We start from the raw sequence: 24504 nt of genomic DNA, 5'->3' as shown, positions 1-24504 counted from the left end.
AAAGTTGTGACAGATTATTAGTAAAGGGAGGGGTTACACAGTTTGATGAAGATATAACACACTCTGGACTATCCATCCTCCGGGCCCATTCATCAGCAGCAGAAGCACGGAGATGGGGGGAGAGAAGCTCTGTTCCTCTCCCCCACAGCAATTCATCACTGCGGCTGAATCGGGGAGTCTTGTCCTTCAGCGACCCGCTCTCTGGCCGCTCCCCTGGGATACCTGTTCGGTCAGCTCCGTCCCAGACCAGCCCCTCTGAGGGGCCGGGGCTGCTCCGCGCTCTCTCCGCGGCCGGGGAGGGACGGCCGTCCCTGCCGCCGCAGGACTGGCGCCTCCGGGTCGCGGAGCGCGGACACGCACGGGCGTCCCGACGTCCCTGTCACCCCGCCGAGGGGGAGATTTCCCTGCTGCAGGATAGAGGAAAGTTGAGAAGCTGCGTACAGGAATCGCGAGAGATGGAAAGGGACAGACGAATAAACATATAGATAGATACAGAAAGGGCGAGGATGCTCCTATGGCAGTCTTTTGTTTGGGAGTGAGTGATCCTCATTGTCTGTCGACGTGGAGAAGGGAGGAAATTAATTGCAACCAATTAATAATTAATCCCGTTTAAACAGCTTTATTATCACCCACGAACGACAGGGAATTGGTCTGATAACCCCCCGAAGACCGAGTGTCAAGTTTAACCAAATAGTTATTGCTTTATCAAACAGAGTCTGCAAATAAATTAATCAAAAGCAAATATGTTCTTTGTGTGGCTCGTTTGCCGGTAATGGATGGATATGAAGATTTGCCGATATTATTGTCTGTCATTCAATCTAACAAAGTGAACATTTATTGCATATATATTAAAAATTATCCCTTAATCGAGTGGAGCTGGGGTTGCAGTTATTGGAGTCTTCCCAGAGGTGAAGTCCCCTTGGATAGGAGAAGGGAGGGCTGCTCTTCGCCTCCCGTGCGATTCCCTTCGGAACAAGTTTCAAAATTGCTTTAATCCACCGCTAAATTGAGCTGTTTTACTAACTGTCCACGATATCATAAACAGTTTGAGGAGCTAATGGACGAGATGTTATAAAAATAGTGGACGTAAAGCACAGAAGAGGCGATATATTCGCCCTGGAGTTGTGGCCGGAGACCCAGCCACGGCAGACAAGCCCTCTTTGTCTCCCCCTTGCTTACATCATTTTCTAATTAGGCATAAAATTGTCTTCATACACTGGTATCGCTGGCTTCATAAACATAACCATTATGGTTCATAAAGACCCCATTGTGGGGAGCCCCTCTCAAAATAGAAAAGGATCTGGAGAGGCCCAAAGAAAAAAACATCCCCTTTGTTTTCTCTTTTGAGAAGACGGATGGGCAATGTCACGCAGAAGATTACTTTAGACTATTAAATTGTCAGAAAGGAAGAATTTCCCTATTAATAAAGGGAGTATAGGGTAGTGATGCAGCTGGATGCTGGATGGCCGGCGAGGCGCGGTACCCGGTGCGGGATGCGCGGGGATGGCGGGACGCCGCGCGGGAACGGCACGGCACGGCACGGCCCATGGGAGCCGTGGCATTCCCCCGTGGCATTTCCGGGAGCGGGGTCGGCCGTGGCTTGGTGCCACGCACCCGCGGACCAGCGGGCAGCCCCGGCCTCGGCGCCGGGATAACTGGATGGAGATGGATGGAGCCGCCTATCGCCCCCGACGCGGTGTCAGCCCCCGGACAATTACTGTCTCCAGAGGGATGGACAGACTGACTGACACTGACCTCTGCCCACGAGCCCACTGGCGGCCCCGAGGAGCTTATGTGCAATTTGCTGGATTTCGTTTACAATAACCCGACTTGACATAAATAACTCTCCATGCTGTGTCTACGCCCGCCTGACCTCCTGAACTAGCGCGGAAACACTGCCGTATTGATCAGGGGCGCGGGGTTTTTTTGCTTCTTTTTTTTTTTTTTTTTTTTTCCCTTTTCTGTTTGGTCCGTGAAACCCTCTCACTCCGTCCCGCGGTCCGTGCGCTCCCCCGAGCCCGACGGGCCCGGTCCCCGCGCGGGGGCGGCAGCGGGGCCCGGCCGGTTCTCCGCGCAGCGCTGAGCCGAGCCCTCCTGAACCGGGACCCAGGTCCTGTTTCCTCTGACCCTACTTTAACTTGAGGGTGCTTCCCTAACAAAATACGCAGGAGTTACATTTCATGTCGCGACAGCTATTGGCGAGCGGTGACTCCTGGTGAGTCTCGACAGGGAAGCCCCGGGAGGGCACGGGCTGCCCGAAAGCTTCTGCTCCTTTCGTCTCTCCCATCCTTCCCCGCATCGACTCAGAGCCAGACCTTTGTTTCGGCCCCTGTTGGAAGCTCCGCGGGGCGTGCGGAGATGGACGGAGGAAAAAAATTACAAGGAACGAAAGTAAAGGGAGAGAGAGGGACTCTGCGGCAGAAGCCTTGCGGAGTGATGCTGGTGTTATCCATTTAGTGTGACATATGGAAATCTCCCTGTGGGGCCACAATTAAAGGAGCCGGCCCTGCGTCCTTTATTCCCCACTAACTTTTGTGTTAAATGTTAACAACCTGGCGCAATCCATTCTGGCTCTATTACCAAGTGAATGTTGACTCCAAGGCTGCTTTCCTTTCTGCCTATTCTGGGGCTGCCTCCCATGCAGATTTATGTATTTTTGATATTAAATTCTTTCTAACATTACGCCTGCTCTCTTGTTGACTTTTATTGACCCTTGCCCTTGTCCCCATACTTTTCCATATTTAATACATGAACATTTTTGCCACTGCCCTCCCCTCTTTGTTACCTCCCGGTTGACTGCTGTCCCTAATGGCATGTGCTGTTTGCTCTGTTGTTGAACTTGGTAGGGTCACATAGTCTTGTGCTGTGATATCCTCTGCATTTCCAGCCCTGCCATTCTGGGGAGGTGCCTTGTGGAACAAACCTTTTTTCCCCTAGCTACCGGCTTCCTAATGACTTAAGCAAACACCTTCGCTAATGATCGCCCAGGCTCCCCACTCCCCTCGGGGTTTTGTTTAGCTGAACTCCTAGTGCTCTGCCTGTCCCACTGGTAGCTTGGCCTCTCTGACCTGAGACATCGCAGCTCTTCTCCTTGGAGCGGGCTGCCTTGTCCAGCTCCGCCTGGGCCAAAGGCCAGGATCATGGGAGCACTGGATGCCACCAGCTGCTTGAGGTGACACCGAATTACAAAGAAGAACCGCCAAAGGAAACTTCGGCTCACACAGGCAAATGAATGTGTTCATTTATCTCCTCTGACTCCGCGGTTCGCGGCGTGCCTCGGCCCTACGGCTTGGCTGGGGGAGCGGCTAAACGTCCTTCCCAAGAAAGATTGTTTTACTTCTCCTAGGCCGGTCTGTTCAGTATCATTATGTGACCGGTTTGCAGAATTGAAGTTGCCTGGTGTTTTGATTCTTCCCTGCCTGTGCATTTGTGCCCTGGAGGTCCCTTCAAAATGGATGCTAATTGTTGGGGCTGCACACTGCTGCCTGCTAAAATGCCCCAGAGCTCCCAGGCCCTGCTCCTCAATGGCTTAATTGACAAGGACTTGTCTGTATTTAGGAGCAGCTGGTCCAAAGCATTGGCACATCAGTGCAATCTTAACACAGCATCCCTAGCCTGGAGGAGTATGAGGGTAAACGTGGTTAAAATGAAGGAAGATTTATAGTCGGCCCCCTTGGGTAATGCGACAGAAGACAGCTACCAAGATTTTCCCTAGTAGGGGTTTCATTCATCAGCTTCCCAGTCTTGGTAACGTGTCTAGGAGCCACGTTCCAGCTATTATTAATAATAGGAGGTGGCCATTTAGCACAATTAGGCAGGTGACAGTGTTCCACAATAATGCGTAGCCCTAAACGAGACGGGGAGCCGCTAACAGCCAGATCCGCGGCCGAGCAGCGCCGGGGCCGTGCGCCACAGCCGTGTCCCGAGTGGATCTGGGCTGGTCCGGGGGGCAGCAGGCGCTCACCCACCTGCGGGGGCCCCAGCTCGCAGCTCCGCGTGTTGCCAGTTAAATCCTGTCAGGCAGCAGTTTACCCACCTTCTACGAGAAAGGCTGGGAAAGAGCATCTCCTGCAGAACTGCTCCTTCTAAACCCTGAGTTAAACCCTCTGAAGTCACACATCGGGTTTAAAAATCGTCTTCCAGCACGTCTCCGAATTTTAAATTAAGGCTGTCTTTAATTTCGGATGTACAGATGAAATATATAATTTTTTCTCCTCTCTTTAAACATTTCTCCTGAGCTTCCTGTTTATAGGATTTAAACTTACATGATTTTTAAACGGGAACGGCTGGGTTTATTTTCTGCACAGGGTTATTCAGCGTTTTACAATGAAGGTTTATGGAGCGGCTTAAAAATAAGGGGTTTTTTGTTGTTGTTGTTTTGCAATGTGTGGGAAATACTTTTATGTTCACACAGCTCACCCCGTGAATAGGGATAATAGGTTTGGGATCCTCATTGAAATTTGAAGTTTTTAAACAGAAATTCCCTAACTTTTGCTCGTTTTCTCAACTTTTTTCGTAGGAACAATGCCAACATTGAAGCCCTCGGTTGGAGTCTGCACAGTTGGAGATCTTTGGTGCCATTTTAGACATCTTTGGATTTCATCAATCAAACTGACTGCAATTTTCCATAAAAACCCTGAATTTGGGTCAGAAAGTGGGCAAAGCAGATAAAGATCGTTCGAGCTGTCTTATAAGATGATAAATAGATATCCTTTCAGTCCAACAATGCAAGAAGTGCAGTTTTGTAATTCACTTCCATTGGTTTTGAATGCAGTGAGTCGAAACAATTTATACATGTTTTCCCATGGTTAGAAGATGTCTTTACATACTTGTCAATAGTAGCTTGACCTTTTTCCCCACTGAGCTACGAAGAGGTGCTTTTTCCCTCCTCCTTTTTCTAGAATACAGAACAGAGTGGTTTGGGGTTGGCTTTCTTTTTTCTTTTTTTCTTTCTTTTTTTTTTTTCTTCTCCCACTTCCTCTATTTCTTTTAGAGACTAAATCAATGAGATATTTCATCTTATCCTGAGATTTAAGCAGATGGTAGATGGTTCATTGCAGTCCGCCATGCTGCAGAGGAAGTATTTCGCTCTGTGCTGCCATGAGCGAGTGGCCCGAGTGAGGTTTTAGCCACACCTGTTGGGTGCCCGCAGTGTGTTCTTGAACTTTCATTTAACGGGTGAGAAGCCCTAGAAGCCTCGGGTGGAGACCTCGCTGGGTTCTGCTGAAGTGCCACAGCAGGTAGAGCCTTGCTGTGTGGCCGAGGGGAGGGTTTCTGCCTCCTGGGTTTCTGTCCTCTCTCGAACTGTCCCGAGAGGAATGTCTTGTGGGGTGCAGTCCAGCCCGTTAGATGCTACACGCATCCCAGCGGGGTTGGAACGGGCACCTCACGTCGTGTGGGAGACCCGCGGATGTGTGGGTCCCACCTCTCACATCAGCAGTACGTGTTTCAGAGAGTGAGTGGGAGCATTGACCTGGCTCTGCAGGGAAGGGAGACTGAGGCACGAAGCCTCCTTGCCACGGCTGGGACCAGGGCTGGCTCTGCACTTGCCGACCCCTGCCGATTGCTACGAAGCAAACTGGAGGACTCTTCTGGGAAGAGGGCAGGAGAGAAGGACATATTTCGAAGACGAACTCCTCCACTGAATCAGGGAGATTTGCCCCTGAGGGAAAGCCCGGTAGGCCCCCACGCTCTGCCGGCGCCCAGCCTGCCCTGTCCACGGGACAGCCTGCAGCTAGCTGGCCTCCTCCCGGGCAGTGAAAAGCGGTGGAAGGACTAGGACCGGAGATAAGGCTTCTGCTTTTCCTCCCCTTGCCTTGAACACGACAGCCCTGCCAAGTGCCGAACACTACCGCTAATGGATAATGACCTGCGGTGTGCAGCTGCCTCCTGCTCTCCAGATAAAGGCTGCTTTTACTATTAATTGCATTTGTAACATGAGCACAGTAGGTTCACAACCAAAACCATCCAGAAACGGCAGCATCCACGTTGCGACGAGCGCAGCCGCCTTCGCGATGCATCCGGACCCTTCTGCAGGGCGCAGGAGGAGTCCACAGCCTCTCGCTGTCCCCTGGGGGAAAACAGTCGTGGGGGCGGAGGTGGTCCACTTGCCCAAGAGCATTTCCGCCCCTGCCAAGGAGCACGTGAAAAGGAGGCGGGAAAGGGTTAAAGCAGCTCGTGGCCGCTGGTGGATTCCCACAGCCCGTGGGTGAGAAACACAGCCCCTCACGCCATGCACATTTCGGGGCGGAGGGAGTTCCCCTCCCTGAGGCGTACCTCCGGTGAAATTCCACCTGAACGAGATAAAATATTTTTTGTTGTTGTTTTGTTGTTTTCTTTCCTTTACTCTGGCAAAGGCATATTTGTTTCTCTGCCCTCCTTCCAGCTCAGGGCCGGAGGAGAGATCTGGGCCTCATCTGCCGGGGGTGGGCCAGGCCGTGTGCGAGGCGGGGCTGGGCTGGGAGCTGTGCGGCACGGCAGCCTCCCGCACGTGCTAAGTGGCTGCGGAAGTTTTTGGGGCACACGAAGGAGAAAGACCACGTCTCTGGACTTGGCCTGCTTTAAAAATGACTCCATGTTTATAACTCCGCAGCAGGGGCTTAGCAAGTGACACGCGGCAGTAGCTACACAAGATTTTGGGGGCAAGCTGCTCACATTCAAGTTGCAGTTATAAGTAGCGAGATAAAACAAGTAATTTGCTCCTTAGGAAGCCTTTCACTCCCTGCGAAACGTCAAAAGCCACGCTAGAAACAGATAATCGGATTTCTCTCTCGCGTCCTTACTGGCTGCATCCCTAAGCGAAACTCCGAGGGAGCGCGGTGCCGCTGCCCGGCCTCTCCCGGGCCGGGGCCTGAGGCGTCCCCGGTGCAGCGGGCCTCCCTCTCCGCGGACTCTGCTTTCTCATGGTTTTGGTGTGATGGTTTGGTTATTTTTTCCTGGTTTTATTTTTTTTTTCTTCTTTCTTTAAAATTTCCCTTTCTTCAGTCTTTCAGAAAACTATTTAAGGACGCTTTTAAAGCTAAAACGAGCCCTAGAAATACCTGCTTTGGCTCTTTGCTCTGTCAGCGACTATCTCTTCAGCTGCTGCCACTGGGTGCCTCCCGAGCCGGAAGGGAAGGGGGTGGCAGAACTTCTCCGGGGGGAGACCTCGGATGTTTTCACACGACGAGCGCGGCTCACGCACCTGCTGAGCGGGGCGGAGCGGAGCTGGCTCGTTTGGCCCCGAAGGGAAATCAATAATCTTTCGAATCTCATTCCCAGGCACTGGCTCCAGCCGGTTAACGATTCAGCCGGGGACCCTCTTAGCAGAGGATGACTTACCCAGGATGATAAATATACAGCTGCATATTTTACTGTCGACCTGTAGAGGTGGAAATAACTCTCCTGTTTCTCTACTGTTTAGCTGCCCTCCCTCCTGCCTGTCTGAGGGGGAGAATCCCTCTTTCCTTGCCTTTTTGCCTGGTGAGGCTGAACAGACACTCAGCCGGGGCAGGACGTCGCTAGCGACCGAAGTGGGCCAGGGATGAAGCAGAGCTTTGTCCCGGTGCCCCTGTGCTGGTTGACGGGGAAGGAAGGTGCACACTACTGCAGAGCCACGAAGCCGGAGCGGCCCTGAGCCGCACAGCACCGCACCGCCCTGCCCCGCACAGCACAGCACCGCACCGCACCGCCCTGCCCCGCACAGCACAGCACAGCACCGCACCGCACTGCACCGCACCGCACCGCACCGCACCGCACCGCACCGCACCGCACCGCACCGCACCGCACCGCTGGGGCCGGCCGGGCGGGGGAGCGCGGCGGAGCCGCGGGCCAGGGACGGGGGGTTGGAGGCAGGAGCCCTCGGCCGGGGCAGGCGGTGCCACTCACGCCGGCGGGGGGCTAGCAACTCTCTGCAGCCCCGCTCCCCAGTCTCTCAAAGCCCCTTTCAGCCGCTCTGCGGGCTCCTCACCGGAGGAGGCTGAAGCTACATAAAAGCGCATTATGAAAATTATAATATCGGGCCCAGAGCATGTCCGCGGAGGCAGCTCGGCAGCTTTCAGGCATTGAGCCCCTGTTCAGCTGGACTGAGCTGTAAAATATCCATTTGAATTCGGTGCCTGAATGGAGCAGCAGCAAGAACAACAAGGACCGGGGCAACAGAGCTCCCTTTATCCCCCCCTGTGACTTCCCCCTTCTTGGCCATTCCTTTCCTGTTGCACCTTTCTTGCTTATGGGCAAATTCAACGCCTTTTTTTCTCTTTTCTTCTTTCTTTTCCCTGAGCGGGAAGGGGGGAAGGAGTGGTGGGAGGACTTGTGCGGGAAAGGCGCCGTGCCTTTCCCTGCCTCCCGACCCGCAGTACGCTCCCCGGAGCCGGTGGCTCGTCTGGTTGCAGTGCCGCAGGGGGAAGAGGGGGGAGAAATACCAGGCACGCCCTGCCAGGCAGAGCCGAGCTCCCCGCGGCACTCAGCTTCACACGGTGTAAAAATGCCTCCTTCTCCACCCCGGAGAGAGGCCCACTCTGTCTGCCTTGGCTTAACGCGACCGTGCCGCTGTCGAGACTGATGCGAAAGAGTCTTTGGCTCCATAAACCCCAAGGAGCCGGGGATGAGGAGCCATGGGGAGAGAGGGGGACGGTTTTGGCAGTTATGATCTATGGAGGCAGATGAGCCGACCTGCTATTCAAAATACTGCCCATTGTGTTGGTAATGGTCCGTTTATGACTGGAATAACCCCTTTAATATTAATAGAGCCTTTTAAGGCGGCGGTTTCCTGGGTGCTGGGCAGGAGGGCGAGCAGCGCAGGTGTTGGGGCAACCTGTGCAGGCGCTGGCCCGACCGCGGCTCCCGGCGCAGGCAGCGAGCAGGTGCTGGCGGGACGCGCACCCTCTGCACCCGGGCGAACAAAGGCTCGGCTCGCCCGGGGTCTGCGAGCATGAAGAATTGTTTAATTTCAGGGGAAAGTGAAAGGCTCTGCTTCTGCCGGGACGTGACATTTCCTGTGGTGAAGCCTGCATTGGCTGCTAATAGAGATCTAATTGATGGGTGAAGTCCCATTTCCGCGCTTTCTCCTTTATTGCTCCATCCAGTCTGTTGCAAAATATAACCTTAATCTGATTTAGCAATTCCTCCAGGATTCGGTGTAAGCTTACAGCACAGGAAAAATCGTTATTAAAAAAGTTAAAATACAGACTTGGATTCGGTGCGTTGCCTTATATATATATATATTTATAATTATTATTATTTTGTTTGGTTAGGGTTTTTTTTTGTTTTGTTTGTTTGTTTTTTTTTTTAAGACCCAATCCCACCCACACTCTTGGCAGTATGACGCGTTCCTTTTAGGTAGTCTCTCCGGGTTTTATGACTATTAATATCAGAAGGGATAGGCGATAATGCAGATGTCCCTCTTTGTTTTAAATGCAGATGTCAGCAATTCGCAGCCTGGTTTCCGAGCGCGGCACCGGGCGCGGACCGAAGCGCAGCCCCGACGAAACGGCGCATCCCGGCCGGCGGCGCATCCCCACCCGGGGAGCCGGAACAAGAGGGGCAAGGCACCGACAAGTTTGGCTATTGACGTCGTCAGAATAAAAATATAGGGATAAATAACAATCAGCACCGTTTTGCTGGAGCTCATTTCTCTTTCTCTCCCAGAGGACAAAATAATTCGTTTATTTTGAAAAGGCTGGCACGAGACCCAGCGGCAGCCGGCCCATTCTCTCCCTGCCTGCAGGGATGTGCACGGGGCTGTTCTCCTCCCGTGACTGCAGACGAGGAGAGGGGCCAGGGCAGACAGCATCGCCCCGGCCTTTACACCTGCGGGCAGGGTAAAGACCCCCGGGTGCCCCCCGGGCCATCAGCCCAGGCGGAGTCTGAAGGGGCTCCGCAAGCCGCCGTCAGGACAGGACTCCCCGTGCCCGGCTCACGTGCGAAAGCAGGGGACAGGGCAGAGATACCCCTTTTAACTGATTCTTTGCCTTTTTGCCTTTTTGCCTTTTTGCCTTTTTCTTCGAGGGTTTTGTTTTTTTTTTTTTTTTTTTTTTTTTTTTTTTTTTTTTCCCTCCTCCGTCCCAGCTATCTGAGATAGAGAGGAGTGTACAGGCATTCTGGACCTATACAAACTCTCTTCAGTCCCCCTCGATAGGTTTAATGAGGCGGAACACGATGAAGGGGATTTGAACCGGTCTAAATGATTGATGAAGCCTGGGGCAAGGCTGAGCTTTTTCCGGATAAAGCCCCATACATCCCGTTATAATGGCTGGATAGTGGCAGGGCCGGGCTCCTTCAAAAGCCGTGGCCCAAGCGCATTGAGAGGAAACAGGGAGGGAAGGTGCTCTGTTGTTACCTAATCAGCCAATGCACTGAGCCACCAGCCGCCTGAGGCAGGAGCGCGCTGCCGGGGAGGTGAGGCGGGTGACAGGGGCATTCCTGACACACTCACACGCACACCCCACACGTGAAAGGGGCATTACACACGCACAATGCACGTGAAAGGGGAACTACACACACGCATCCATACACACACACACGCGTGAAAGGGGCATTCCTGGCACACGCACGCACACACGGAGACATGCACGCACCCTCACACCTCTGTGGAGCTCTGCCAGCCCCAGCCCACACAGCTGCCTGCCAGAGCAGCCTGGGACCTGGCCTGGCTCAGCCCACAGGTTGAAGGTTAAGGGCCCACGAGTGAGGGGATAGGGGTCTGCCCTTTAAAGCAGAGTAATCTCAATATGCCCCAGACCATGGCTTTGGTGATGGAGATGGTGCCTGCTGCAACAAAATCCCTCTTTGGTGTGATGGCACACATGTAACTCCTGCAATGTGCCCCTTACAGCCCCAACACACACGTGTGTGTAGGAGAAAATTGAGCCAACAGCTGTGGATGCTGCAATAGTAATTAAAAGTAGATTAAATAAAGGATGCTAAAATGTCTGTTGTCTTCAAAGTACCAAATGGAAGGGTGGAAGAGGGCCTACATATTTGATGTCATATTCCATGGAGTTTTGAGGTCCCCAGGGCTTCTCAGCTGAGCTGGCCGCTCTTTTTTTGGCAGGGAGAAATGTAAGGCAAGGCCTGTTCCCAGAGAAGAGAGAACATTGTGAAGGTGAACATTGTGGCAGTCATGCACTGTGGCCCTAGTAGGATGGTGGTGGTCATGGTGGAAAGCCATTCTGGCAGACAGGGCAAAAAACTGAGTCCTGGATCCTGACAATCAAGGAGACCATGACAAGTGTCCTGTTATGGTGGGATGCTTAGGTTTGTGTATAAACCCTCCGCAGGTTTAAGGGTTTTTTTTGTTGTTGTTTTGGTTTTTTTTGGGGTTTTTTTTGATTGCTTCTTTGAGGTAAACTAAAACTAGTGCCACGTAAATACTAGATGGAAAAGCTCTGATTTTTATAAAGACTGATATGCAAACATATGCTATTGATCATAATTGTCTACATGGAAGAAACTCGTTGAGGTCCCACGAAAGTAATCAACTCACTGATTAAAATGTGCAAAACAATACCTTGAGTGTATGTATATAATAACACACATTCTGTATGCCCAAGTATTGTGTAAATTAGTGGTAGGAAAAATCCTATGTAAAAATTATCCTCTTAAGGAGTGATCTTCTAAAACCTTGTCTGTGCCTTTCACCTTTACAAGCAAATGCAGTTTGATTGCAAGGACAAGAATATTTTGTAACTCTGCAGTTAGTGTTCCTGTGATGAATAAAAAAATCCTCTACAGTATCTTGTATTTCTCAATAACAGCAAAGTTCTAGAAAGTCTTTTCCCCTTTAACAGTGGTTGAAAATACATCATGAAAAGAGATGGTTTGAATTATTTGTACAGAGGCAGAATTCAATACAGCAATGAGAACAGGTTGTAAGGGGAAAAGGATCACTATTCATTTTTTCACTTCATCTCTTACCACTTTGGCTTTGTTCATTCACCGCTGGGACCAACACCTCAATCCCGAATCAGATAAAACTCTTACTGTAGTCAGCAAAGCGAAAATCTTGTTCACCTTATGAAATCCTGCTGATTTCTGAGGAGCTATTTATACCTGCAGAATGAGCAGATTTAAGAGAGACACAAAGTAGGAACCCTTACAGATGTGAACTGAATCCTTCTCATCAGCTGCCTTGGGTTGGGAGTGCTCACACCAGTACTTAGCAGCAAAGGTAAAGAACAAAACAAAACATTTGGATAGAAAGCACCACTAAGTTTTTACCTTTCCTCGCTGCTGGGAAGTTAAGGGCAAATAAGAGAACAACTTTATTAAGAAATGTGTATGAAGGGTGACTCATGATTATTGTTGTCTTGCAAAAGCAATAGTGCTTTGGGAAAAAATAAAAAAGGACAAAAGAAATCAGTGAGTTAAATGAAACTATTAGTACAGTTCAATTTGTCTCTGAAAACCAAACAAAGACATTTGGAACAATGAAAAGAGAAACTGCTGGTTGTTTCTTCCTAGATACAAACTCTATTACATCTATCAATTTCCTTTTATCTCTAAATTACCTTGGTTTTATTATTAACAAGAACATTATAGCATATTCTATCCTACTCTGCATCCAAGGATCGCAGAGCATTTTACAAGTACTAATGAATGAGCAGGGAGTGAAAAAAGCAGTTATTTTGTATTCAGTTGGTGGTGACTTCCTGGAGATCATAATGCATGATGAGTTTCACAGTTTGGCAACATTGTCAGGGTGAGAATTACTTATCTACTTTTTTTGAAGGAAAAAAAAAGTTGCATAAGGTAACAAACAGTGCATAGATTGATTTGGAAACCAGGACTCGGTAGAATGAAATGAAGATCTGAATCCAAGTCTGATGATTGCTAGTCTGATTCCCTGCCACCAGCCAAATCCTTGTGTCCCCTCTATCTAGTTTAGTGTAATACTAAACTGACTTTTCCCTCCTGGCAAGGAATACCAGCATTTGCTGGCTCCTTGCAGAAGGAATACCCAAGTGTCCCACTCTGCTCTGTGACACCTCTCCTTTCCTGATGTCCCCACAAAAATTGCTGCACAGGCACTCTAACACTAGAGAATGCGTCAGTTAATTTAATAAAAATGGAGTTACTCTCGTAAAAACTTTAACTCCCAATCCTTGATGGAATCCACGATTTGGTTAAATTTATCACCTCACATGTGGTGTCTTTGTCCTGAGCACTTTATTTCTCTCCCAAATATGTAAAGTGGAAGAGAAAGAGGTTGTGGAAGCCCAGAAAGTTGGTTGCAGTGACAGCCAGGGGGTTTCTGCCAGTACAACATCCATGGGACCACAACACTGGATAGTGCAAAGGCCTGAGACTGACAGTTCCCATTACTTTATGAGGTGTTCAGAAGAGGTTCAAAAGTCTGTCTTTTTCCTGATTCAGTAATTTGATAGGAATTCTTCATAAGTTTCCTCCTTCCACAGGGATTTGATATAAACCAAGGAAGTGTAGGCTTCTGTGGTCTTCTCATTCAAAAAATGTTTCCTACCTCATCAGTGATAAGAAAACTCCACAGTGATATGAGGTCTTTTTTCAGCTAATGTCAACAGAGACTGCTTTATATGACAGTTATCTGTGTATGTGCACAGCCAGAATTCTCCTCTGATGAAGTGCAGGGTCAAGTGATAAATTGCATTTAGACTGTATTTGCCTGTTTTACCAGTACTGTAAACAGGTGTTAGTTTAGAGAAGTCAGACAAAAGCCTCTGGTTTCCTCCAAACAGAATTTCCTCCACCAGAATTCAACAGGCCAGAGGCTTACACAGATAAATCCTGTAAGAGACATGTTTATTAACCGGCATTTTGGGACTTAGGTAGAAATGGCTTCCCAGAGACAGCCAACCATGTGCCTAGCTTTTGCTACATGAAAAGAGAAAAGAAACAATCCTCTTTTCTTAGTAGATGCTTATGCTCATGAGCTTTCCAGAATGTGACCATCTCTTATGGGCTTGCAGCTAGATTTGTTTTTTTAATGAATGTACTTGAAAGGCCTTGTTTGGCTTTGGATTCCCTGCTTCACACAGTCTGAACTAAAAATCACATTTTTCTTTAACAGAAAAAAATTGAACCCTTGCCCATTTTATGGGATTGCAAGGAACATATTGTCTGCTGTCTTGCTGTCATTGGATTTCAGACTGTCCTCTGGGTTCCCATGTTAGGGCACTTGCTTGGGCAAACACATCCAGCCCAGACACTAGGACTGCAGAACTCTTATTTACTCAGGAATTTAGACAAAAAATATCTGAGGTCTCCTGAATAAGTCTCCTGATAAATGCATGCAACATTTACTTAAAATGCTTAAATTTTTTAATTTTTTTTTTTAACAGGGAAATATACCGGCTTTCTTGTTTTCAGGTGAAATGTTCATCAGAGACTGAAGAATAAAAAATATTTACAGCTATATTCAAAAGTAGACAAAAATTTCTGCTGGCATCTTCCAGGCTGGATACTGAGTTGGCTATCAACAGCATACATGTTTTGATTGCACATGTGTACATCTAAAAAGAAAATGGCTGGCAGTCAGAGATGTTGAACTGTCAGTGTTAAGTATTTTATTATGGTCTTATTTTCTTTGTGGAGGAAATGCCTTACATTTTATTAGAAATCCCATTTTGTTTAGGATATTTTCTTTGTGGGCACGGTCTCTTTTCTCATCCAATGTTTCCATATACGAGCATTTGAAAGCATCTTTTAGCCTTTTAGATTGCTCCAAAACAGCAGCACGGGGAGCCAAATGAGCAACAAAGATCCATGGTGCTGCATCCCCATTGGGCCTGCCAGAGGCTCCTCCTGTCAGTGGTCAGTTTTTGTGACAGAAGAACAAAGTGCCGAAGCTGCCTGCAGCTTCATTCAGCGCCGCGGTTGCCCAGGCAGGCGGGCCGGCAGGCCAGCAGCCAGAAGCCAGCAGGCAAAATTTAACAGCCACGCTTCAAAACGCTGGTAACAGCCATCAATGGATCCATAACTCCCAGCTCTCCAGATATGGGGTCATCTTTCAATACTACCCCACTGTCATATACAACATTTGTCTTGTCCTGCATTCAACTAATTGTGTCAGTCTACGGGGTGACTCTATAATACACATATACAATAGCACAATGAAAGCAATAATCTCCTACCCAGTCTCTTTATTTATTTAAGTGCTATTACAAAGTTTCCTGCAGCAAAGAGAAGCTGGGAGGCTACAGCCTGTTCCAACCATGCAACTGCTATCCAGATGAAAGAATATGCTGACTTAAATAAGTTACATGTTTCTGTGACTTTTTCTTTCTTTAACCTGACAACGCTACCAAGTGGAATGGAGGGGGTTGGGGGAAGTAACTTCATTAATATTTTAAAATTTGTAGCACAAAAAGAAGCAGAAATCCTAATAAACAAAATTTGTGATTCTAAGGTAATTATTTTTCCTTCTGACATTTTAAAGGCAATATTCACAATTTATATTTATTATAAGTAAAGTGCAAATACAAGACATATAAAATAGCTCAAAGCTTTCTCAGTTTAATGGGTTTGTGGCCCTAGTTTTCGAAATCCTAATATCATTATATATCTTTAACATAAATAGCTTCCATTGTAGCAAAATTACTCCTTCTTAGTTCAAAATTCTCTTCAGACAATTACAATAAAGTACTAGATATTGCTGTTCTCAGCATCATTGCATTAATTGCACAAATGACCACATTCGGCTAATGTTCGTAAGCCTCACAATCAATCAGGATTCATCCTTGCTCTGCTATCATCCCAACACACTGCCAATTCCTCTTTGCAAAGACTCACACCTCTTAGGACCAGCCATAAATAGATGTTTTAAGGGTGTCCAAGGTTGGGGTAGTTTGCTGGAATCAAGGTGGCCTCTCAATCTCTCCAAGTACCTGCAAGTCACTAACAGCTATCCCCTCATGGTAATGTCCTTGTGGATAGCACAATGCCTTATTATCATGTGTTTATGGCAGCATCTGGAGGCTCTGCCAGCAGGGATGGAGCCCTTTCTGCCCAGGTGCTGTCCCAAAACACACAGAGGTCACTCACCTGAGATCTGTCTGTCCCGAATGCTGTCCATCCAACAAACAGTCCAGCCATATCCAGCTTCCACTGAGAGACTGAATACAGTGCAAAAACCCAGATAAGGAGAAGTCTTCTCATATAAGCAGAAGTTTTGATCAAGTAACAAGGGAAACATGCAGCAGAAAGCTGGATATATCACAAAATGTATCAAATACTCTGGGATGGAAAGTTTTCTGATCAGCATACATTTGACTAACGTTGTGAAAGATATTTTTTAAGGAGTTCTTAAAATAATCTGGTGAATAGAAAAGATCCTTTCTGTCTGAGAAACAGGAACATTCCTCTAATTAACTTCTGGAGAAATAATGAAAAAGGAATGGGTCAAAATGACAAAAGCATGTCTTCAATAATGCATCACCACAATGATTTACAATACTGAGGGGAAGAATAGTGAACATGTTAACACGTGCCCTTCTCCATATTCCATAGATAACAAAAGGCAAAAAGATGCTCCACCAAAGACATTCACAGTCACAGAATCACAGAATCATAGAATTAATGGTTTGTTGGTTTGGGTTTGAAGGGAGCTTAAATATAACCTCGTTCCAACCCCCCCTGCCATCCAACATCAACTCCCTAGACCAGATCACAGATCTCTATCCAGCCTGGCCTGGAACACTTCCAGACAGTGAGGCAGTGCCCCACACCTCTCCCAAAGGCTGTAGCTGCAAGTACCTGGAGTGAAAGGATCTACAGGCAGTTGTGCCCTTGCTGGAGCACCTTCTTCCTGAGCAGTGGGCAGGCTTCTGCCAAAACCTGAGCAGGGACCCTGAGAGCAGGACACTGGGCAGCTGAGCAGAGTGGGCTCTGGGTGAATGTGGGTGGGAACCTGGAGCTCATTAACCTGAGCTCTGCTTGCTTTGCTGCAGCGTCTTGTAAGAGTTCTCAAACCTAATTCTATCTTAAAAAAATAAAAGTACCAGTCCTAAATGCAGTTGTCTATAAAAGCCAGACCGTGTGAGACCTAATCACACTGTGAGACTTTTCTTGGTGCTTAATAATCTGACTGAATAATGAAAGGTATTTAGGTGAACACCATGAACAAACCAGTCCTGCCCTCTGTTTTCCTATAGCTCTTGTCTGCCAAGGTTGGAACACAATTTTTGTGAGAAGTTCATACGACACAAATAATAACAGGATGAAAGCTTCAGTGCTGGGATTGACTAGAAGTAAGTTAAAGTCTATTTATATAACAAGATACAAAAGACAATTAAAAACTTTTATATGACCAAACTTTTATATGGGAACCTGAGAGTATTTGCAACATAATTTTTCTTAAAACAGAGACAAAAGTCATTATATTTTAAATGAAATCCTTCAAACTCACTGAAAGTATTACAGTAATACTCTTTCTTGTTGGACAGAGATTGTCAGAAGAGCCAGCAATTTTATATATTTAACACTGACAGTGATCAAACAGCCAAAAATTGTCTCAATGGTACCTTGGCCCACTTCTCTGTAGCAACTCCTATCCATAGGAACAATTGCACATGATTCTGGTCTCCCCGATGAGGTAATACAAAGGGACAGTTTTGCACAGGATTTATCACTTGTAAAATCCTTTTACCAATGAATATTTCTAATGTTAAAAAAGCATGAAGTTGTGATATCAGCAGCCTAATAACAAGGTTAAGCAACTAAAAATACCAATATTGAGGACACAATTTAACTTGTAGTCCTAAGTAAGTCAAAATTTGCCTGAGAGCACAGGAGTGAGGACTTCAGAATATGTCCCATCACTGCTCTTTCCATTTTCTTGCACGCCAGTGCTTACTCACAATCTCAGCATGCAGGAGAGGGGGGAGGTGTGCTAGATGTGAGCACAACAGGGATAGAGACAGCATGTTTGTTGCAGAATATAATTTAAAGTACGTAATAACTGTAGATGTCTCACATGTGGCCAGACCATACACGAATTACATGTGCACAGTCAAAAGTTCTAATTGTGATTGCTGCAAAGAGCAGGCTCTGAGTCACTGGGAAGGGAGCTGGTTTTTGTAGATGTCTCCTTTGAGAAAGTAAATGCATGTCCTAAAATACCATCTTCAGGAAACAGCTTATATATATGTATACATGTATATTCTACTTCCTACCTAAATGCAGTTGTTTGAAATAAGAAGGATTTTCAGTAGTGCTGTAATATTTGTATATCTATACAGTCCCTATCTATTCCATATACACAAACATCCGCCTACTCAGAAAATAATTGTGGATAATTCAATGTTCAGATTCGATAATGGATGCTCAAATAAATATGAGAATTCCAAGCAAATTTGTGCAAATGAAAAAAGATTTCCTCTGACATAATGGCATGGTGCAAGGCTGTCTGTAATGAGCTGTAATTTGTCTGGAAGAGCATTTTAAAGGGGTTGATCCATCCACTGGAAGACCAGCAACTGCTCTGAGACTAGAAGCAATGAGCCAGCCTGCCTCGTCTCAGAGGAAATTACACCACAAGCAGGCCAAATTTCTGACAACTTCCATAAATTATTTCAGATTTTCATATTTCAAATTTCATCTGCATTCATCATGTGAGTTTGACTGGGGAAAAATGTCTAGGAGGAGCTCTGCTAGCATTCAGTGCAGCAGTCCCAGGAGCCTGCCCTGGGACTAGATAATTGAATTTAGTTTTGATTAGATTATTCTTGCTGCAGTCTACTGCCAATCTGAAGTATTGTGCCTTCTCTTCTACTTAACCTTCCTGCCCCATGCCTGCTCCAGCCTGCATGCAGCTCTCTGTATTGCAGAATATATTTGAACAATCAAACTTAGGAGTTATTATTTTGCTTTCCATTGTCCATCCTTATAAAAGCACACATCTTTCACTGGGTTCCCTCTTCCCTGAAATCAGATTACTTCTTTTTTTTAAGTTTGTAATATTGTTTACCATTTTCAGTGGAAAGTGCCCTGTAATTTAGGTGGAAAATCTAAAATCATTACTACATCTCTGGATGATGCAACATACCATAAATAAGGATCATTTCTAAAACAGCTATAATCATCACTAGGCAATACACACGAGAATAAGAACAGGTAAATAATGAATTCATTCATCTATTTAACTAAAAATCTATTGTTAACCAAAGTTATTAATCAAACCTTTAGCTAGTGATCAATAGAAAAACAAACAAAACACAACCCCACCCCCACTCCCACCCCCAAACTAGCTCCACAGTATTTCTTTGAAAGTAATCCATTAGAAACGCAGAATATGAACTTTGAGCAAAAGAAAAACCCAAGAACCATGAACAACAAAACCCCCTATAAATGAAAAACATTTATGAAACAAGTAAGGCAGAACACCAACAAAACCCCCTCATATGGATGCAGCTAAATAGATATAACAATGCTACTAGCAGTAACAATAAATGCAATAAATGCTTCTTAATGCATAGGCATTATTTTTCCCCATTTACAGAATATGACTGAAATTATACATGTTTCAGGAGCAAAATATTTGTAAAAGTCTCAAAGTCATAATCTGGATTATTAGAAACACAGATAAGGTAAACAAAGTTAATGCTGTTCTTTAAGTAATATCTATCACTTCCCTGTTATTGAGTTATTTCTTTTAACAATATAGGTGTTTTTGATGCTATGTGTCTGAACTGAAGACTTTAGATTCTTTATTGTTCTCCATTTTGATGAAAAAAATTGAATTTGGGTCTGTTATATTGAGTTTTGTTCCGTAAATATACTGAAATCATATTTTTGTTAGAAACTATCAATAAATCCAGTATAAGAAAAGTAATAAGATACAAATATGAGCAGGACCTTTGCAAAGGAAATATTGCAAAGAGAGTGTGCCCATAAAATATATTAGGGAGTGTGCTTTCTCCCTTGTGTTTGAAGAAAATACAGAAGGAATTTCAGGGAATTGTGCTATTTTTAATACAGATATAATACATGGAATTGGATGACTGTAACTGCTGGGGGAAAATGTTCTAGAAAATGATCAGAAATGAATTTCTAATGTATAGATTGTCTTAAAAGGCCATTATTTATTGGCTTTAAAGTTTGTTTTTCAGTTAAACAATTTACCAATGCAAGGCATCTCACTGCAAGAAATGACTGTATGTGTATACATACAGCCTCTACTTGTGTATATGGAGTCATACGCATAAGTAAACTTGTGCACACCCATGGTTATCTTGTGTGCACATCATTGCACAGATGGGTTTGTATTTTGTGTGATTTCTGTTAATGTATGAAAAGATTCACCACCACAAGATCAGGGGAAAACAAGTGCTGATGAGAAGGAGAAAGCATTAAAGACAGCAAATGGAGTGTGGAATGTCCTACAAAGTGAAGTTAAAGACAGAGAGAAAATCGCCGTACTTGCTGCCTGTGAGTCCCACCCCACAGAACCAATAGGCTGCATTTCTATAGTTGTAGCTGTGCTGTAAATAAGGATTTTGGTATGCAAGAAAGGGCCTGTGGACTCCAGTGTACAGCTGCAATGGGCATGAGAAACCCAGAAAGTCTCCCCAAAATGTATGCGTCTCTTGCCGTTTACTGAACAATCTCCAGGGTGGCACAGGGGAGGAATTCTTCTGACATCATCTGGTTTTGTCTACATTTTATTAAAAAACAATTTACATTCAGCAATGGGAGCTGTCTTAAAGACCTATTGTTTTCCCTTGTTTCTAGCAGCATCAATGGCTCATTCCTGCTCTTACTGAACTTAACAACCTCGGGCTCCAGCTTTGTAGGGCAGCTCAGGGCTGAGAGGAATGTGCGAGGCGGCTCTCGGCGATCTGCACCTGACACGGGGATCACACAAGGCAGCAGCAGGACTCACTCCTTTCAGACACCCCACTGCAGTTCAGCTTCTGGAGCCTTACTGTTGCTTATGTTTGTCTTTCACACGTCACGCCTATGAGCCTTATGACATAGACAGTGTTTTTGTTTTGAGGTGGATGAAAAAGTGCCTTTTTTTCCTCGAAACAAGTATTCAGAAGTAATATTGGCAAAATAGCATTAAATATGTGTGTTTACATATAGTTTGCACATATAGTGTGTTTGCAACATCACTTGATCTGTATTTGGATTACTGGTGGAAGTATACATTATTACTTAGAGCTGCACAAAATTAAACCTTTTCTAGGTTTATATATATATATATTTACTATAACAAGGTTATTTACTTATAACCTTGTTATAGTAAATATATTTAAATAAGAAGAGTCATGACTAAGTTCAGGTAATTCTAATATAGTTTATAGGTATTAAAATTATTAGAATGTTTATTGTTTTCATGTTGTGGACAATTTCAATTGCCATCAAGCATTACAGGTTTGATCCATGCCCTGCTGCTGAAAAAGAACATTTCTGCCTCCCCTCTCTGCTGTCACTCTCTTCCCTTCCCCCTCTGCCCTTTTTTCCAGTGTCCAGATCCAGGTCAGTCTCCAGCTGCTTTGCATTTTTTGCTTGATAACAGAATTAGGACCCTAAAGGTCTTCTTTCAGTTTTCCAGTGTAGATGCTGTTGGGGGGGGGGGGGGGGGGGGGGGGGGTTTGGAAATGTGTGGGGTTTGTTGTTGCTTAAGATTTCTAGCTTCTTGAAAAACGTTTCTTTCAAGTTCTTAACTAATGGTAAGTTTTAAAAAATGGAGGAAAAAAAAAGATCTGTAATGGCATATGGTCAAACTGCAGGTAGAACGGTCACAACTTGGCTTTGACTTATTGGGCCATGAAGAGCATTGACCTAAGGAATGATTTAAATCATTTTGTCAGTTCCTGATACTGAGATAGATGCCTTAGAAAGAGAGATGGGCTGTGCCAGCACAGGGCATTCTTCAGGGTATCCCAAACCTGAACCTGCAAGGAAGAGCCAGGCATCCAGGAAGAGTTGACTCCTGGGGAAAAAACAACAACAACAACAATAACAACAGCCCCCAAAAAACCCCCAAAACAAACAGTAGCCAGTAAAAGAGATTAATATAGCTGTGATATAGCTGGGTTTTTAAGAGGCTTTTTGGGAACAGGTTGCAATTGTAGCAGACATTTTTACTGAAAAGGACCAAATTGATTCCTGCACAGATTTTCACCATAATATCTATTTCCAAAAAGCCTAATTAGAAAAGGGTCACCAAAAGTGCACTTTCCAAAGATACAAGGTAGAATATTATACAAGTTTTTTACCACTTTTACTTTAAAAGAAACAATCCCTTTCCCCTTAAGACCTTGCCCCTTGTGATATGTGATGAATAAGTAATTTGAATTGTGGGATTTTTAAAAAGTTTATCCTTTATGAAAGGATTTAATTTAAATAAAACTAAGACTCCAAGGATAACACACGTAACACTTGAGTAACAGATATGATTTTCTGTGATAAACTTAGAGCCCTAGAAAGAAAAAATATTGCTTGAAATTTCAGAAGATAGGGTGATTTTTAAACGTAGAGTGAGATTTTTCGATATATGGAGAAAAACATGGGGGGGCTGTGGTTTATTTGGAGATCATTTATTGTCAAAGCAGTGCATTCCAAAAAGAATTACCAACGCTTCCACGTCAGACCGTACATTGCCAATCTTTCAGCTGCTCCCTACGTAACAGCCAACATCACCCGGGGAGAGCAAAGGGTTTCTGAGGAACCAGACATGCACAAGCATTTCTGCTCCTCCTGGATAAAACATATAGCATAAACAAAAAGGATAGAAAGCAGCTTTTTCGAGGCAGCTCAGTTTTTCCCTGTGTTAGGCTTATTTCTCTCTGAGGTTAGCAAAGGACCCTGAGCCAGCTTGTGCCTGAGGCACAGGGCACCTGGGGAGAGCAGCTGGTGCCGCTCCCCGAGCCCGAGCCCTGCAGCAGCGCCGGGTCCTTCGAGCAGCTCTGGAAATGCCTTGGCTTTCCTGGTGCCAGGGCAGCTTGGAAATGAGCGAGCTGTAAATTATTTCCTAAATCTGACTTCTCTTTTTCCTCCCAGCAGGTCTTGGCTGAACAATTTGACCGGCTTTAACCATTTTGCAGATAATCAGTCATTCCAATTTGTAAATTACTTTATATTTAGTATTACAGATCTTCATCGGGGTCTGCAGCTGATTCCCTTCTTTCTGGAAAAAAAAAGAGTCACAAATCATACTGAAATCAAAGTAACATAAACATTTGTGCCCCTTCCTCAGAATTTCAGTTATGATTTTTAAAAAAATAAACTTGGACTGAAGCCAGTTGTTGCACATTTCTAGAATTAAACAAATGGTAAAGTCTTGTGGAAAGTTATAGATTGTTTACTTTTGTTGTGGGTCTTTTTTATTTGTTTGTTTATTTTGGTTTGTTTTTCTAAAATAAAAACATGTATCTACATACAGACATCTGAATTTACTCAGTGACTCCAAGCAAAACAGACCTAACAACATGGGAAGGCTCCTGTCTTAGTATCTTGTACCTTACTGGAAACTGAGATAAGGACATCTCACACCAATGAAAAAAAAAATCTTTACTAATTAGATTTCCAGTTAAATTTTGCACGCTGAAGAACAACTTATTTTTCAGACATAAATCCAAACTTTACAGTTATGGATCTCCTTTCCACTCCATAATGTCAACCCACACTTCTGGATGAGCAGTTTTAATGTCGCTCTAAGGTAATGGCCTTCCTCCTTGATCTCCTTAGCTTAAACACTGAAATAGTAGTGAGGCATCTGTGTCCCCTGCCCATCACAGATTATTAACTCTTCCAGCACCCAGAATCCTAAAATAACTCTTTGTGCCTTACCCCCCAGTTTCTCAAAATGCCCCCAGTGCTGAGTGACAAACGAGCCCATCAGGGTCTGCTTGAGCTGTTGCCTTGTCAGCAACCTCTGTGCTCTGCATATTCACCAGGACTGGATGTTCGCAGGAAATTTCCAAGTATTTTTGTTCTAATGGTTTTTGGTTTCATTATCATGTGTTAACAAAATACAGTAAGTCTACTAAACAGAAAAGTGGCTTCAAAGGCTTCAAATCTTTTCCACAGGCCACTGGCTGGCATCAAAGGCAATATGTGTATAGATGACAGCTACAGATCTGGATTCAGGAGCAGGAGTGCAGGCTTCAGTGATGTCCCAGTTGCATGCAAAGGCAGCTGAGTTTAGGGGGAGTTAGCAGAAATCCATTATTTCACTGGTCAAAAGGACTTTCCCTAGCATTAAGTTGTATCACTGTATAAGCTTTTATTTCAGACTTTTTGCATCCATTTTTTTCCCTGCTTGCCAAAGAAAATATCCATAAAGGTTTCAAAGCTCAATCCAAGGGAGATCTGTAACATGGAGGACTGATAATATTGAACATATTCGACTGGATGAATTTGAAATGCTTCTGCAAAAAACAGGGATGAACTGTCCTGCGCAGTTCTAAGGATACTGTGTAGTTTGGATGCACGATTGATGAACAGCAGAGAAATTATTCTGTTGCTGTGCAAAGTTTGATAGGAGCAGCACCACTCCAAGCATTTCATCTGTGAGTGCCCCTTCAAGGCTGGTGGGCTGGC

Source organism: Pyrgilauda ruficollis, unplaced genomic scaffold, assembly GCF_017590135.1.
Source record: "Pyrgilauda ruficollis isolate IOZ18807 unplaced genomic scaffold, ASM1759013v1 scaffold1, whole genome shotgun sequence".
NCBI classification, from domain to species: Eukaryota; Metazoa; Chordata; class Aves; order Passeriformes; family Passeridae; genus Pyrgilauda; species Pyrgilauda ruficollis.
This window is presented reverse-complemented; position numbering follows the sequence as displayed.